The sequence below is a fragment of the Furipterus horrens genome, unplaced genomic scaffold, assembly GCF_987537825.1.
Source record: "Furipterus horrens unplaced genomic scaffold, mFurHor1.1.pri manual_scaffold_6, whole genome shotgun sequence".
In the NCBI taxonomy this organism is placed as follows: Eukaryota; Metazoa; Chordata; class Mammalia; order Chiroptera; family Furipteridae; genus Furipterus; species Furipterus horrens.
This window is the reverse complement of record NW_028327176.1, coordinates 173,149,077-173,167,857: the sequence shown is the minus strand read 5'-3', so window position 1 is coordinate 173,167,857 and position 18,781 is coordinate 173,149,077.

Sequence of the window (18,781 nt, the reverse complement as noted above, 5' to 3'; positions counted from 1 at the left end):
GAATAGAGCCAGAAGCCAGGGCCCAGGCAGAGGAAATCATGGGTCAAATCCCCAACCTGCACACCCTAAAGCTCTCCGTAGGAGTTTGGTGAATACTGCCACATTGGTGGGCAGCCTCCTCTTTGGAGGGGACTCTAGGAGAAGCTAGAGTCAGACAGCATCAATTTCCTTTAATCAGCTGTGGGAGAGGAGTGACGACCGGAAAACGCTCACATGTATACACAGAAAGGCTGGGAAGGGACAGAACAGTGCATGAGCTCAGATCCTCTCCTGTGTCATGGATGGACAAAGAGCTCCCTTAAGGCTCCTTCTATTGCCATTTCTTCCTTCTCTCACTCTGCCTGTCCTGGGGCTCTGAACAAAGGAAATCCTTGAAGCTCATAACTTCTCACTTTCCCTCTGGCCTGCCCCTCCAGTGTTTCTCTCCCTGGGGTTATCAGAGTGTCAAGCCCACCCAGCCCCCCTGGGTCAGTCTCTAAGGCATAAAGCTTGTTAGAAATGCAGAATCGCAGACATAAGAAAACTGAGTCAGCATTACATTCAAGCCTAAAATGCCTTGCTCTAGGCCATCCTTCACCTACTGCCAAGGTAATTTTCTGAAAGTACAGCTTTAATCAAGTTACACCCCTGCTCAAAACCTTCAGTGTCTCCTCATGGTCTGTGCAATCAAGGACTATAAATGTTTCAACACGCCTTTTAAAATCTCCTACCATTTGGCCCCTACTACATTCCAGATTCCTGACCATCCAAAGCCATCTGTGAAAACCATGAGTAGGTCAAATCGAAACATATCCTCTTTCTGCATCTGGTCCATAGTGTAGAATGGGGATGAGGTAGAAATTAGTTTAGTTTTGTAAACGTTTAGTTAGCATTTTCTGTCTGCCTAGCATACAACCTGTTCATTCTTCTCACCCAGGCCTGAAACCAGCAAATCCCTGTTTTCTTGCTTTTGTTCTGATCCTTCTGCCTGATGATCCTCCCCTCCCACCATATCTTTGCTTCCTGAAATCCAAGGCCAAACTCTAATGCTGGCTCTTGCACCAATTCCATGTGTTATGTATGATTAAGGCAGAGATGACCCAGGCACCCTGGCTGGCTCTGGTCCTGACTGTATCTGTCTTTGATCAGCCTCAGTTTTCTAATCTAAAAACTAGCGCTATTAAAACCTGCTTCCAAGGTTGTAATGATTGAATAAAATGGGGTCTCTCTCTTTTTTAAGTATATTTTATTGGTATGTTGTTACAGTAGTTTCCATTTTTTCCCCTTTGCTCCCCTCTGCCCAGTACCGCCCTTCCCTCCAGCAATCCCATCCCTCTTAGTTCATGCCCATGGTTCGTGCATATATGTCCTTTGGCTTCACCCTTTCCTGTACTATTCTTAACTTCCCCCTGTCTATTTTGTACCAACCAATTATGCTTCTTAATCCCTGCATCATTTCCCTATTTCTCCCCCGTCCCCCATTACAGCTGATAACCCTCCAAATGATCCCCATGCCTATAAATCTGTTCCTATTCTGGTTTGCTTAGTTGGATTTTGTTCTTATTTTTTAGATTCAGTTGTTGATAGTTGTGAGTTTGTTGTCATTTTAATGTTCATAACTTTGATCTTCTTAAGTAAGTCCCTTTGACATTTCATATAATAATAGCTTGGTGATGATGAACTCCTTTAGCTTTACCTTGTCTGGGAAGCACTTTATCTGCCTTTCCATTCTAAATGATAGCTTTGCTGGGTAGACTAATCTTGGTTGTAGGTCCTTGCTTTTCATCACATTGAATACTTCTTGCCAGTCCCTTCTTGTCTGAGAGGTTTCTTTTGAGAAATCAGCTGATAGCCCTATAGGCACCCCTTTGTAGGTAACCCTCTGCTTTTCTCTTGCTACTGTTAAGATTCTCTCTTTATCTTTAACCTTTGGCATTTTAATTATGATGTGTCTTGATGTGGTCTGTTTTGGGTCTAGCTTGTGTGGGACTCTGTGCTTCCTGGACTTGTATGTCTATTTCATTCACCAAATATAGGGAGTTTTCCTTCATTATTTTCTAACGTAAGTTTTCAGTTTCTTGCTCTTCCTCTTCTCCTTCTGGCACCCCTATGGTTTGGAGGTTGGCATGTTTAAAGGTGTCCCAGAAGTTCCTAAGCCTCTCGTTTTTTTCAATTCTTGCTTCCTCATTCTGTACTGGTTAACTGTTTTCCTCCTTATGTTCCAAATCACTGACTTGAACCCTGGTTTCCTTCCCTTCACCATTGGTTTTGTGTGGATTTTCCTTCATTTCATTTAGCATAGCCTTCACTTCTTTCCTTATGCATTTGCTATATTCAAAGATATCTGCCAAGCCTGTGAGCATCTTTATCACCAGTGTTTTGAACTCTGCATCTGTTAGATTGGCTATCTCCTCGTTTGTTAGGTTGGCTATCTCCTTGTCGCTTAGTTCTCCCACTGGAACCTTCATCCATTCTGTCTTTTGGGCCATACTTTTCTGTCTCTCCATCTTGACAGGTTCCTATGTTTGTTTGCCTCTGTGTCTTAGGTAGAGCTGTTACTCTTGTTACGTTGTGAGGGGTGGAGCCTTAGGTTTTCTTGTCAGTAGAAGACGACCTGTTTCACCATGTTGTGGTGCTATATGTGGGGGAGGGATCTGAGAGAGAACAATGTTGCTTGCTTAGCACTCACCTCTTTTCCAGACACTTCTCCCACTTTGTATGGGACTGGTGCCTCTCTAGCTGTTGCCCGGCTGTGGTTCCCAGAGTGGGTGGGTCTGTGGATGTTCTAGGACCATTTGGGCCCTTTAAACAAGTGGACTCTGCTGAGAGACCAGCTGTTTCTCCCTCTGCCCCAACCCCCACTTGTTTGCACAGTTCGAACCAATGAGGCTTGATTTTCCCCAGCGCTGGGACTGTGAGCTGTGTGGTCTGGTCTGGTTCTGGGAACGCTCCCCAGGTTTCCCTCCTGACTTTTTAAAATGTGTGATTGTACTTTCCGGCAGCCTGCCGCTGCCACCACCACACCGCCCTGGCTCCGCCCCTCCTACCTGTCTGGATGAGTATTTCTTCTTTATATCTTTGTTTGTTGGACTTCCATTCAGCTCGATTTTCTGGAACTTCTGGTTGTTTCTAGTTTTGAGGTAGTTGTATTCCTTCTTAGTATGGAAGGAGATGCAGCATGTCTGTCTATGCCTCCATCTTGGCTGGAAGTCAGAGTCAAAATGGTGTCTCTTTTTAAAGCATCCTTTCTCATTGCAGAAGGATTTGAAGGGAAATGAACAACATAAGAAACACATCCATTTCTGCTTCTCTTCCTTCATTTCATCCCTCTCTGTCCCCAGTGTGCCATAACCCCCTCTTGAGGGTCCTGGAGGACTTTGGACATTTTTTTGAGGACAGTTATCTCATGCTACCTGCTGAAATGCAAACGTCAGTATCATCTTTGAAATTTAATGAAATCAATTCAACTTCATACTGTAAGAAGTCTAATACTCTTACTTATATCTTTGCAAGTTCTCAAGATGTATATTCTCCTGCTTTCTGCTGACTCTGCACTCTCCAATCCTAATTACGTATCACTTTTTACAGGTGTCCAACCATCTCCACTCAAAATAGACATGAAGAGCTCCATTTACCCCCCCCCCACACACACACACACACAAATACCAACTCCTTCTCCATTTGGCATATGTGATGATGGCTAGTTATGTTAAAGCAAGGCGAGAAATTTATAATGGCATATGAAATATCCTGTTTAAAGACCTTTCACTGCCCTACCTCTGGAATTGCTCACTGGCCCCTCTCCCCCCAGCTCCAGCCTCCCATCTGCTGTGGGGCTCTGTCCTCATAGATGTCTATTCTCCAAAGTCCTGCTTCTCAGGCTCCAGAACCTCTAGTTCCTTCCTTTATTATGCAGAGCAGTTTAGCTTTCTAGTTCAAGCTCCAGTCTCATTAATGTGCTCTGCTGAAAAGCACCTTCTTCACTGACCTGGGCATCTTGGAAGACCTAGAAGAGACATTTAATTTTGCCTCTTTTTAAATTTCTTTCTTTATCTTTTCTTCCTTCTTTTCTTTCTTTCTTATTTTTTTTTGTACCACTTCACCATTAATTTCTATCAGTGAAAGTAGCCTATAGCAAGTTCTTTTAATGTGAATAATGACAACCCCCTTAAGAAGACAAAAATTGCTGCAGTCCATTTTTTTAAATAGCGCATTTAATTAATTTTGTTTTGGAACTTGTACCATAGTCATTTCCCCTTAGTAGGTTATAAAGTTCTTGAGGTTGAACAGTGTCTTATTCATTTGGTATCCTTTGCAATGCTTGGCACCAAGCGTGGCAGGGAGTGGGCGCTCAACAATGGACTTGTTGAGCGGACTTGAGGGTTGACTACCTAACCTCTTGACTCTTCTCAGGGTTATTTAAAATAAAAGATTAGATGTGTGAGCCAATTATCTTAACCATTGTAGACTGAATAACTTTTTCAATTTTACCCAAATGTAAACAAGTTTCTAGGGAAGATGTAATATATGTAAATTTAGTATATATTGAGTACATATTATTACCAGCATTTATATTCTATTTCCAGTCTTTTTATTGTGAGATTAATACCTAACATCTCGGCCCTCAGTAACAACACATCTGGATCATATTCAATTAAAATAAGCCACTAAGATATGCAAAAATTAGTTGAATGCATTTTTAATGAAATAAAGTGCCAAGTAGTCACCACAAAGTTTTATTAATATTATAATTTACAACTTAATGTGAATTTTGAATATCATTAATTGCATGTAAAATTCTTCAGCACAGCTGCCTTTTAGCTGTCAGTGATTAGTAAATATTCAAACAGCAAACATGTTTACTAACCCTTTCTGAGAGAAATTTCAGAGAAAGATAGCAGAAATGTGGTTTAATGTTTTGTCAACATAAATTTAAAAGATTAATCTACAGGAATAAACCATTAAAGTCTTTGTGGCAGTTATTCTATATATTTAACTAAGGGATAAAACAACAAGAATATGTGGGAAGGCACATATACCACATTTTCTTATTTCTTGGTCTTAGCAGTGTTGATTAAAGTGTTCAGGGTGTTCTAAATAAACCATAAGAATTCTTTAATGAACAGAGTTTTTTGTTTTTGTTCTTTAAACTGGTTGCAATCTGTTCATAGATTTCTTAGGCACGCAGAACATGGCTTTTATTGACACACATTTCCTTGACATAACTGAAAATTTCCTTGGGCTTATATAGTGTAGTTGAGTTTGACAGGTTATGTCATTCAAACATTTGAATATCAATTTAAAAGTTTAAACATCCAGATATTTCTAGATGGGTTTCTTTCCTGAGGAGTTAGGTGGTTTCAGGATGCTCATCCAGCTATGACATATCAGAAAACTTGCCAATATTAACCATGTATATATAGAATACTTTCTTTGAAACATCAATATTATTATACAGTAAGAACAATACCTATATATATAGATTATTTTTATCTACTGAGGGGCATCCACAGTTTATTGTACTTTCAAAACAATTGGTTTCCACAAAATGGTTTTAATAATCACAGAATTAAAGACAAAACAATTTGGATTACTTGCGTATGAATAGGAATTCAAAGCTTATGAGAAAAATGAAAGAAGATGACTAGATACGTTATAGTAATACAAGACTTTAATACTAATATTTTGTCAGTTCAAACAGTTATATTCGTCAGTGATGATCATAACCATTAAAACACTTTTATTAAACAAATATTTATTGAGTACTTACTATGATCTTGGTAGGTGACTTTCTTTAGCTGGGTTTGTGGTCTGATATCCAGGCCATGGGAGAACCATTTACTCTGACAGGGAATCTATAAGACAATGCTTCAGCTGGCATTGTGTAAATCTCTTATCAAACTTTCCCTGTTTGATATCTTATGATGATCTTCTGTTTATAGTTGTTAAACTATTGTTTTGTTCCCCATCAGTAGAGGCCTCTGATAGCTAGCTAGATCCAGCCTTATTCTCAAGCAAATTAAGAGTACAGAGGCCTCTGTACACATGAGGTAGGCAGCCATTAGTGTGGAAAATTTGAGATTAAAAAGGCCTACTATTAAGACTAATGGTTGCTATGCTATGTTTCAAAGCACCTACTTGCACTTCCACGAGCAAAGATTTGGAATTTGACCATATCAATTAAGCCACTTTGCTATCAATTAAGCATCAGTATTATCCTGTGATGAATATTTTTGTGTGTGTGGTTACTGTTATTCTGCTTTTTAAATGATCATAAATGTATTATTAAGTATATTTATGTGTAATCATAAATGGCTTTTAAGTAAATACATCATTGTTAATTTAGCATATATTATATGTTGGCATCAGTTTTAATTTGGATCCATAATTTTCTAATAAGCCATTGCAACTGACAGGTACTCCTGAAAACACTCCAAATTTGCTGTATGGTAGGTAACACATAATTTATTATATGCTCCCAGTGAATCTATACTATTTAAATAATTTCCATCATACTTAAGAAGTTCAGTATAATAACTTACTACATCATAATGTATGGATTATTATTTTAGGATACATAAATTGTGTATATATGTCTTTATTTCATTTATAAGAAAAGTTAAATATTTCAAACTAGAAGTTTAATGTAATTTTTATCTGTTCAATTTTTTGTTATCAAAAAGTTCTTTTTTCTTTGGAAAAAGTGGGTCCAGTGAAGCTGGTGTCCTCATCCAACAGTGTGGTGAAAACATTGAAGTACACACTTTTGGTGCCCAACAGGCTGTGCATAGAATCCCCAGCTCTATCATTTCCTGTGTGTGTGCTTGAGCTCATTCTCTCTAACACCCAGATCCCTCATATATAAAATGAGAATACTAACACTTGCTTTATAGGGTAATTGTAAGGCTTACCTGGTCCAAAGCAATCATTCAATGAACACTAATCATCATTATTATGTACAATGGGATGAAATGATAGCACATGTTCATCCAGGCTTTGGGAGGCATCTTGCCTAGGGTGCAGCCAGGCAGTCTCTTCTGGAATTAATGGATGGGATGTCTGTATTGCAGTACAGTTTCAAGATAAGAAAGTAGGTGCATGTCCCTTTTGCTGACTTGCAATTTACAGGCACCCAAGAAGCTGAAGGAAATTACCATTCTGTTTGATCTTGCACAGATTTGGTAACCCAATTTTCTATTTAGCCATGCGTAAATTAATCTGTAATTTAGCCTGTGTGAGTACATAGGAACCCTTGGAGCCTTCTTCCCATCATCTGGATGAGACATTTCAGGACTTGCAAACGGGTCCCTTTCAAATCATAACAGGTGCTCAAGAGACAGTAAAGGTGTGTCTGAAAGCCACAAGTCTGAACTCTCATAGTTATGTGGCTTAACCAGGGCCTGGTTTTCTATCTTTAGAGCAGAATGCAAAGATTTTTGCTCTGAAATTTCCATAAAGCTAGAATGGGTCAGGAAATTAATTGACGTAGTAACTCTAAGGAACTTGATAGGTATCCCTTACAGATAGGCTTAATTAGAAACAAAGCATTGGTATCAATAAGCTGGACTTCGTCCTAGCGCTCAGGGACAGGGTCTGAATTTCTGCCTTCCATCTGGTGAGGGAAAAGGAGAACACAGCCTGATTGGGATACTGGCCAAGGGGCAGGTGTTGGAATGGGCTCTATGTAGGGCAGGTGACACTGAGTAAGAGCAGAGAAACTCAAAATCGTACAGGATAGCCAAATTCCAAAGGGCCAAAAGTAAGAAAAACATCAAATCTGAGGATCTAGTCTCAAGGTCAAGTTCCAATAAACAGCAGATAATATAAGGAAAGTAAGATTCAAATGTGGTAGTAAGGTGCAGAAAGGGAGAGAAAGCAATAATGTTTCTGAATTTTTTTAGGGTATCAATTGACATCTAAAGGCTTGCTATGGGGACTAAAGAGATATTGAAGTAGCAAATGGCAATGTGGGTGAGCAGAGCCTCGGGGAAAACAAACAGGTAATAGGGAAGTCAGTTATTATTTCAGCTCAGGATGATTTTAAATTTCTTGGTTCAACTTCTAATCAAGTATGAGAGAACTTCCTGCCGCCGCCACCTAAGAGTAGAGCCCTTGCCCTTTTCTCTTGGATGTGTGAAAAGTCTGGGTCTCTGAAAGAGTGGAGGCGGGTCCACTTGGGTAACCATATAAGAAGTAAGCCTGACTGGACTTCCCTGTGTTGGGCAGTACTGGGTGTAGACCAGGAAATGACTGGTTTGGTCCCTGTGTCTACGCAAGGGGCTTCTCTGGTGAAGTCAGGGGTTCTGAGACATGTGACTTGGAGACCTCAAACAGTGACCCTTTCTGAGGTCTACTCACCCTGCTCTTCTGGAGCAATGGCCCAAAGCTTTCTAGGCTGCTTCTCTAAGGATCACCCTGGAGCCTCGCAAGACGCTGTCTGGGGAGTCCCTCTCATTGGAAAATCCCTTTTTCACAACTTCTTGTTTCCCTCTTGTTTCCCTGTTCCCCTCATGTTGCTTCTCCTGTGGCATTTTCCCAATAGACTTTGATCACTTAGAAATTAAGTTGTGGATTACAAATTGAAAATTTAGCTCTCCTTGAGATCAAGAAGAGTTTAGCTCCAAATCTTCTCTGGAAGGGAGGTGAAATGTTTGCATTCCATCTTTTTGAGTAGACAGGCAAGGGAAAACGAAGCTTGCACAGTAAGCAGTCTGAAAGTTCACAAGTTACCGCAAAATGTTCACAGAAAAGGGGATCAAAGGCCATTAGAGGAGAACCAGACATCCTCAAACCAGGAACAGAGCCAAGCTGAGACTCGGAGGTGGAGGGTGGGGGTGGGGAGGTGCATAGTTAGAAAATACAACCCAAAAGAGAAAAGATATTAAGTAGTATTTATTTGTCTCCACCACAAGACTAGGAATTCCTCAATGATGGTGATCATGTTATTCAACTTTCTGTTCTCAGCCGTTAAAACAGTTATTAGCACATAGTAGGTGCTCAATAATCATTTACTTGAAATGAACTAAACTTACCAAACTGTTTTCATTACAGGATGATAGTTATGTGCAAAGTCCCCAGTATGTCTTAAAAGCCCTACACATCTTACATAACTCTTGAACCTTTAGAGCAGCGATTTCCAGCCAGTGTGCCCCAAGAATTATTTTTAAAAGATTTTATTTATTTATTTTTAGAGAGGGGAGAAAGGAGGGAGAAAGAGAGGAAGCGCAACATTGATGTGAGACAGAAACATGGATCTTTTGCCTCTCACATGCACCCTGACGAGGGACCAAACCTGCAACCCAGGTATGTGCCCTGACCAGGAATCAAACCTGTGACCTTTTGGTTTACAAGATGACACTCCAACCAACTGAGTCACACAGGTCCAGTCAAGAATGTTTAAAACATGCAATACCTGACTATTTAGTTAGGGGCACTGGCCTCTTTTCCATCAGAGTATCAAATTTAAAAATGACAACAGCCAGCATAACAATAGCTGTCCAGTGTAAATAAATCAAAATTATGCCTACCATTTTGTCAGATTAGCAAAAAATATAACATATTATTTGGTGTGTTTTAGAATGTTAGTAATTAGTTTATGTGTGCCATGAGATGAAAAAGGTCGAAAATTGCTGCTTTCGAGGATTACAGATATATTGAACCATTAAATGAGTGCACATCTGTGAATGTCCTAGTCTGAGAGAAAGACAAATATAAAGAAAATAGGCAGAAAAACACCCAGTTGTAAAAAATAAATGGTGACTCTACTATTCCAAAGCTAGTCACATTAAATAATTTCTTTAATTCTAGTTTATCTTATTAGAGCAGACTTAGAAATACTGAGTAGCAATCTTTTTTTTTTTTTAAATGCAAAAAAAAAAAAAAAACCCTCAAAAATATGAAGGCAACTGAGAAGGAATTCCACATTCCAAAAAGGATAATGTAAAGTAGATCCTGGGGCCTGGCTGGTGTGGAGAACCGGGCATCACTCTGAGCTGAGGCTCAGTCTGGCCAACACAAGAATTTGTATTGTGGGAATATTGTTATTGCTGTTGTTTCTAATTTATCATGGTAAGGACACAATGTGCGTTTCTGTTTTAAATTTTTAGGGTTGTTGAGTACATTGTATGGCAGATCACGGGAACTTATTCATCTTGTAGAACGTTCTTTCACCTTTCCCTCCTTTTTCTCACTATCTTTCATTTACTTCTGCCTTCATCACTTCTGGTTCCTTTCTGTATTCCCCATCTCCAATGACCTAATCTGAAATGTCATCACTTTAATCTGGGTAACTGTCACTGGTTCTGTTCTGTCTGCTGAAGTATTGATAATGAATATACAGTTCCCTCTGAAGGAGCAGTCAATAGCAAAAGAGCAAACTGACCTTACTTCTTGCCACTCCAGGTCTGTGTAGGGCAACTTTTCTATACATTCTAGGATTATTCTGTTTCTCTCTTAGACTACGTAGCACACTGTATTACAATTATTTGTTTACTTGTAGTGAATGTCACCTTCATTATCTTCTTACCTCTTGAAAGGCAATAAATGTTTTCTTCAAATCCTCAGACTTAGCATAGTGCCTGACACATAGTATTTAATAACTGATGAATGAAACAGAGGGAAGGAAGAGATATTAAGGGAGCAAAACAAAAGGAAAATAAAAAGAAAGGAGGATAAAAGAAGTTAGTGAATTTTACTCATAAAAAAGAGAAAATATGATACTAAATTTGTGAAAATCGATTATTCATAGGCACTCTTACAACAAAATCACTGTAACTACTCCTTGGTCTGGTTACTTGAAATGGCCTGGCTAATTAGGGAGCATGTCTTAAGTTAACTTCACATGCCAGATATGTCCCATTCTGCAAATGAAGATAGAAAATTAAAGCAACCATTTGTTTTTAAGGGCCCCAGATTCTACAAATGCAACCATCAACAAGAAACATGAATCAAACTAAACAAACAAACAGCCAGCTTTATTTTGGTTATCAGACAATTTCAGGGAAACTTAGAGTTTTAACTCCTTAGCTGCATTTCTTTGTTTTTCTTTTTCCTCTTTGCACATATAATGGGTATTTTAACAATTACCTTTCTCATAAACACTCTTTTGAAAATTATTCTCTTTGAGTGACTTAACTGGTTTATTGAGTTACTTTGGTAAAATAATTTTCTGTCTTTAAATCAAAATATTGTTCCAGGAAGCATGGGTATTGTAGACCCTGGGACCACAGAGACTGAATCTGAGTGTGCTTAGCGACTTCTTGTTGAACTGACCTTTATGAGTTTCTTTACTATGTGCTACAGAAAGTGGCATACAATAAATTTTACAGTTCTTTGCTGAAATCGCTTATCTTGGTAAAACCAGCTTTGCCACTGTCCAAGTAGTACATTTTCACAATAAGACTTTTAAAAAAATTAAAGACAATATAAATCTATTTTTAAATAATCCAAGGAAGTAATTAAACTTGTCTTCTACCTTGAAACTTAATTGTGTTCTATCTTTAAAATAGTTGCATAACAGACATTAAAGAAGATTGATGTCAGTTTTAAAAATCTCAATGTAATGGATACATTCCTGAGAAAAAAAATCATTCAATAAGAAAAAGAAAATCTAAATACAGCAATAATCTGGGGAGAAACTAATAAAATTGACAAAAAACAAAACAAACAAAAAACCACCACCCAATTATATCAACTAGTTTTATAAATGAATCATTCCCATGGTAAATAGAAAAAGGTGATCCAGTTAATTTGGAGATTGAAATAGAATTTTGATAGGGAACTGGCAACAGTACCGTGCCAACAACAGAAAGATGTGAGATTGATTTTGTGATAAAGAGTAGCCCAATCTAAAGTAAATCTCTAGTTAGCTGTACTCATTTTGTCTCAGTTATAGTATATATGGTTTAAAAAGACAAATCATTTTACATGGCTTAGTCGTTATAATGAGAAACTTCCATTAGGAGGTGGAATATAAATAATTCTCTTCTCATTAAATCTATTCTGGCCTTCATAACTCACCTATAATTAATAGAATGCATTGAAATGATGCCACACAACTTCTGCCTTGATCTCTTGGGAATGATGGCTTTCCAGATGCTCCCTTTTAAAATCCAACCACCATGCTGTAAAAAGCCCCAACAAGTGGAGATGCCATGAGATTCTTCAGAAGCTGCCCCAATGAGCTCCCAGATGACAGCCAGCATCATTGGTTCCCTGTGTGAGTGAGTCATGCAGCCCAGTCAAGCCTTCAGATGACTGCACATATAAGATACACAGAGAATAACTGCCTAGTCAAGCCCTTCCCAAGTCCCTGACCCACAAAATCATGTTTTGTACCACTTAATTTTGGGATAATATGCTATGCAGCAATAGATAAATAAACCACGTGTGTAGACCAAAGTCTCAATTCCACGAAGCAAACCCTCCCCTCCCCCCTGCAAGCTCCTATATGGACCAATGGAACTAATAGCAGGAAGACTGGTGAATGACAGTCCACCAAATGTGGACCGATACCAGCTTGATGCCTTAAAGGGCAGGCTGGACCAGCTAACTCCAAGGAACCCTCATCATAGACTTGGGGACCACACCACACCAGCCACCTTGCAGTGAAAGCAGAGGATAGCACGAAGGACTCCTATGGATTGGGGACCCCTTCACTCTCACAGTCGAGAATCATGCAACTGATCTCTATTTTCCACTGCCACAAACTTCTCAGTGACAGCTGGGAGAAGATCAGTGAAAAGAGGAAGAAGTATGAAAGGCTGAGTATTTAAGTGAGAGACTGAATTACTTAACTAAGTCCACTTTAACAGAAAAATCCTAAGATAAGATCATTGACAAAGTTAAGTTCAACCCCATGCTGCTACTGAGGAAGGCTGTATTCATGACAGAAAATTAAAAAGCCACTTACAGTGTTTTAAATGTTTGAACCCACTACTTATGTACCTGTATTGAAATAATTATTTTAAAAAAAGAGATAAGTTGATTTTAAGCACTAAATTCCTACTGGTTATAACACTTGCTGCATGTACTCAAATCACTAGACACAGATCAGGCTTTCTCCATCCAGAGGGTTTATAGTGTAGTAACAACTTAAAGACTAGGAAGAAATGGATGTGATAACTGATAATGATATGTTTAACTGATAATGATATGTTTAAAATAGTTATTTAACCCTGACTGGTGTGGCTCAGTTTTCTGGGCATCACTGACCAAAGGTACAATTCTGGTCAGGGCACATGCCCTATATTTTTTAATCTGGTTGTCATTTACGATGACTCAAAAAGAGGAAAAGAAATAAAATTCATATTAAGTTACATATTTGAAAGTTGCTAAGAGAGTAGATCTTAGAAAGTTCTCATTACAAGAAAAAATGTATAACTGCATGGTGATCACTTTACGACATATACAAATATCAAATCATTATGTTGTACATTTGGCACTAATATAATGTTATAAGTCAATTACATCTCAATAAAAAAATGTTTTTAAATAAAAAAGGGATAATTTCTTTACAAGTACAATCCATAGTTGAGTGAAAAAGACCTACAAAAGATACTACAAAGAAATAGGCATACAATATCAAATAAATGGGTGAATTATATATCAGTATATAATACATAGTAATAACAGTAATGTATGTATTGCACCCATTTATTTGATATATTTGATATAACATGTAGTAATGTATATAGAATATATAATGTAATGTGTATATATATATGCATGTATGTATGTATATAGTATGTATATATGTATATATATCTTATCCCTTTATTTGATATTGTATACCTATCCTTTTGTGTGTATTTTGAGCGAATGATGCCAGAAGAATATTCACCAAAATGTTAATAGAGGTTGCTGTGGGTGACAGAATTCCAGGTAATTTTAATTTTTTAAAATTCTTTCCTGAGTCCTTTTTTTGTTTTTACAATGAGTGTATATTTTTTACAAAAAATAATAATTTCTCAAATATTAAAAAAACCCCACAAATTTCAGTTACAGGTAAGAAACTACTCCATTCCAAACTCTACATCAATCCTACAAGAAGCATGCATTGAATACAACTGTGTGCTCAACATGTGGATATCATGCTGCTTTTTCTGAGTTTTGCTTCATGAATTCCATAGCTAATTCAATAGCAATCTCTCTTAGCAATTTGCCATTATGTTTTCCCAATACACTATTCTTGGTTTTAATAAAACAAAAGCCATCCTTCTGTTTTCATAATGAATTTCTTTATGTGATATTTAATCCATTATAACAATTACAATAAGTACAACAGGTTGGTTAGCACTAACTCAACTTAATGGGATCAGACGTGTGTGAGTTGCTTAGGTCAGATTCCCCAGAAAACACACTGAAGATTTCAGTAGAGGAAGTTCATGCACAACTGCTGTCAGAAAAACACCCACAGGGAAGTGAAGGAAACCCATAATTGAGCAGGGGCAGAATTACATATGGTAACAACAGAGATCCCAACCAACCCCTGGAAAAGCTCTGCAGCTGAAATGGCTCTTCAGAGTTGACCCAAAACAATGTAAAGGGCCTTTAGGCTCTTACAGCACTGACTTCAGTCATTGGATATGTCTGTCCCTAGGGCAGGGATGTAACTTTGGGTGAGGCAACTTCCCTCTCCCAAAGGCAGTTGTTGCAGAGGGATTCCACTGTGAGCGCCTGACATTTCAACATTCCTAACAGCTAAAAGAATGGGTGCTTCAGTCCTGCGGGTGGGGGTGGGGTAACTTGGGTAGCATACCCCATCAACCACCACAGCCTGTACTCACACCACTCAGATCCACCTGCTTCATATATTTACCCCATATGGGGACAACTGTCTCAGGATTCTGATGGATCTCATTTCCTGGGAAATTTTACAAGAGAACACAAAGAGGGCAAGTGGAATGGACTGTGAGTTGCAGCTCATTTCAAGGCCACATTTGATACTGCCCACTTACCCTCAGCTAGCAGCTTTGTTGCTTCCAGGTAGCTTACTTTTGGGGGTAACAGAGACCCTCATGCCTGAATGATCTGAGTCCCCCATCACCATGCCATCTCAGACTGTGCCAGTTACACTTATCTGTTTGTGGTAAGCAGTTAGGAGCAGAACAAGGATGACAGGCCAGATACAGAAGGTCCCCAGAGTGAAAAACCCCAGGTGCCTAGCAACAAGCAAAACCAGGAAAACAAGGACCTGGTCCCTAGGGTAACCTTTCCTCCCCCAGCATTTCTCTGGTCTCAGTCTAGAACCCTCTAACCTTTCGTATCACTGGTCACGTGCTTCAGACCCTCCCTGACCTTTTCCTCCCCTGGCATGTTGCTAGTCATAGACCCCCCTTAGAGGGGAAACAAATGAGGGGGCCAGACAATAGTCCTTAAGGATTAAATCCCCAAGATAATGAGATTCTGACCTGCATCAAATACATCAGGGCCTTGGTTGTGTTTAAGCTCCAAGTCTAGGAAAGCAGCAAAACCAGACAAGGTCACAGCTGACCTCAGGACAAGCTACACTGACTCACAATCCTGTGCCCTGGTGCTGACCAGTCAGTGGAGATCATGACCCTAAAAGGATAGGCTGGAAAGCTGATATATATTCTATTGAGATGCTTCCCTGGGACCTCCCCTAAAATCTCCACCCTTAAAAGCCCTTAGGGCCCTGGCTGGTTTAGCTCAGTGGATTGAGCGTCGGCCTGCGAGCTAAGTGTCGCTGGTTGGATCTTCCAGTCAGGGTACATCAGAGAAGGAAAACTCTGACTCCAAAAAAACCTCCGCTGCCTTGCGGCATACCTCTTCAGGGGAAAGGCTAAGGGAGTAAACCCCGACAGAAAATCCGGAGCCGGAGTCCCTAAGGCGGTTTGACGTTGTAGTCAACACCGGCAACTCCTGCGGCGCACCTGAAGCCAAGCTGTATTGACTCCGTCTTTCCCTTGGACCCTTCAGCTGCGAAGAGAGGGGGGGTCTGCTGCATGGGCAACAGCAGACCCTCCATATCACCCTGCCCAGGCTCTGTAGCTTCAGCGTCATCGCAAGATGTCGATTCAACACGGGAGGAGACAGATACGATGTCACTCCCGAGTCGGACTGCACAGCCATTCTCGGCGGTGCAGATAGACTCTTGGGAAGCTACACCATCGTCTCTCGAGACGGACAGCTGCCGACGACGACGACGACGACGAAAAGCCCTTAGGCCTGAGGACCCAGCTCCTCTCCCTCCTGGGAGCACCCTGTAGTCTTTCCCCTGCACATCCTCCCCTCATCCCGCTGCCCCAGGCACTTTAACCTCACCCTTCTCTCTTCTAAGCCCCAAGGGCCTCCTTTTGCCTCTGTAACTGATTTCCTGAGCACACTTCTACCGTTCAGTTCTACCTCTGTGACTTTCTAGATAAACTTTTATAGTTTGAGTCGTGGCTCTGAATTCTTTCCTAGACAGATCTCAAGTACCAAGGTTCCTGAACCAAGGTCCTGTCTGACTCTGACCCCACCAGTCTAAGACTTGGTGCCATTCTCGCTGTGCCTACACATTTAGCATTGAAACCGAACCAGAAAGAACCAAGAAACATGACCACAGTGGAGCTTCTGGACTTGAAGCATTCTTTCTTGCCTTGATTGTGCAAAATAAGTACCTTTTCCTGTTGATGAATGGGTTTGATTACTTTTCAGTTCAAGTATGGTGATTCTTTTGTTCCCAACTAATCCATTGGCATGAGGAGCCCTAAATGACAGGACAGCATTAGTAGCTTAAATTTAAATGGGACTAATAATAAGCCTTTTAGTGGAAGAACTCCACTATGAGAACCAGGACTTTCAGGTGTTCAAAAGCTACAATTGAGAGGACAGGAAGTGCAAACTCCTCAAGTGAGTCACTGAGGGCAAATGCAAGTAGAGCCAGTTTTTCTTCCACCCTTTGATTCCCTGTCCCATATACTCTACCTACTAGGAACACAGTAGTATACAAGGCCAATAATTTAAGAGGCATACTGCACCCTGGAGTATGGATTCCCATAGTCACAGAATATCATCTCCAAACTGCACCTTCAAAAGGACATTCTTTACCCTGAGGCCAGCAGCTTGTGGATGATGTGGTATGTGAGAGGTCCGGTGGATCCCATGGTCACACATCCACGGATGTGCTTCTATTGCTGTAAAGTGAGTCTCTTGGTTTGAAGTGATGTCATGTAGATTCCCGGTTAGTGATAAAAATGCTGTTAGATTCTCAGATACTGGTGCTGGCTGAGGCCCTGTGGATAGGAAAGCAAACTGATGCCCAACATATGTTTGTTTCCATAAACGTAAATCAACTATTCACCATTGGTTTCCTTGAGGGATGATGCTACATCGGAAAATGGAATTTGGTGTTGAGCTGACACCAAGCTAAGTTGAACTGAACTCAATTGTTGCTGGCAGGTTGGACATTTGGCCTTAGTAGGTGGAAACTCATACCGTGGGGCCCATGCATACCTTCCACTGCTGTCACAATAGCCCTCAGTTCCTGAGCCAATGAGTCGACTGGCCAAGTGGTTTGTCTACTTGGTTATCTTGTGCTTCTTCCACAGTGGATGCTTTCTGGTGGATGTAAACACACAATAGACGAATATTTACATTTCGTGTCCCTTCTCACAGGTTTAATCACAAGCTTTACTCCAGACCTTTCTCCCTGATCTTCCAAACTGTCTACTTCCAAGCCCCTGCCTTACCAGCTCAGGCAGTTCTCATTGTCTGTGGATTTAATATCTGTTCTTATCTTGGACTACTCTTTTTTCTTTCTCTCTCTCTCTCTCTCTCTCTCTCTCTTTCTTTCTTTCTTTCTGTCTAATTTATTGATTTGACAGAGAAAAACATCAATTTGTTGTTCCATTTATGTTTGTGCCCTGAGAGGGGATCAAACCCGCAATCTTGGCACATAGGGATGACGCTCTGAATAACTGAGATACCCAGCTAGGGAAGACCACCTCTCTTGTACAAACTGAATGAACAGGGGCACTAACTGAAATTCTGTCCAATGGATTTCCCCTCATTAATGTATTTTAGAGTTACCCTTAAGTTGAACTTAATCCAAATTTTAACAATTCTGTTCTGCAAAAGATACTGATAACTAAATAAAAAGGGAAGTCACAGTCTGTAGAAAATACTTTTAAATCACGTATCTGACAAGGCCTTGTATCACAAATGCATAAAGAATTTTCAAAACTTAACAATAAGAAAATAATCCAGTAAAAAACGGGGAAAAAAGTTTAAGTATATTTTACTGATTATGTTGTTACAGTTGTCCCAATTTCTTTCCTCTTTGCTCCCCTCTACCCAGTATCCCCCTGCCCTCCAGCAATCCCACCACCTTAGTTCATGTCCATGGGTCATCATATAAGTTCTTAGCTTCACCCTTTCCGATATTATTCTTAACTTCCTACTGTCTATTTTGTATCAACCAATTATGCTTTTTAATCCCTGCAACATTTCCCCATTTCTCCCCCTTTCTCCCTCCGTGCTGATAACCCTCCAAATGATCCCCATATCTATAAATCTGTTCCTATTCTGGTTTGCTTAGTTGGATTTTGTTTTTATTTTTTAGATTCAGTTGTTGATAGTTATGAGTTTGTTGACATTTTAATGTTCATAGTTTTGATCTTCTTTTTCTTAAATGAGTCCCTTTAATATCTCATATAATAAGGGCTTGGTGATGATGAGCTCCTTTAGCTTTACCTTGTCTGGGAAGCACTTTATCTGCCCTTTCATTCTAAATGATAGCTTTGCTGGGTAGACTAATCTTGGTTGTAGGTCCTTGCTTTTCATCACATTGAATACTTCT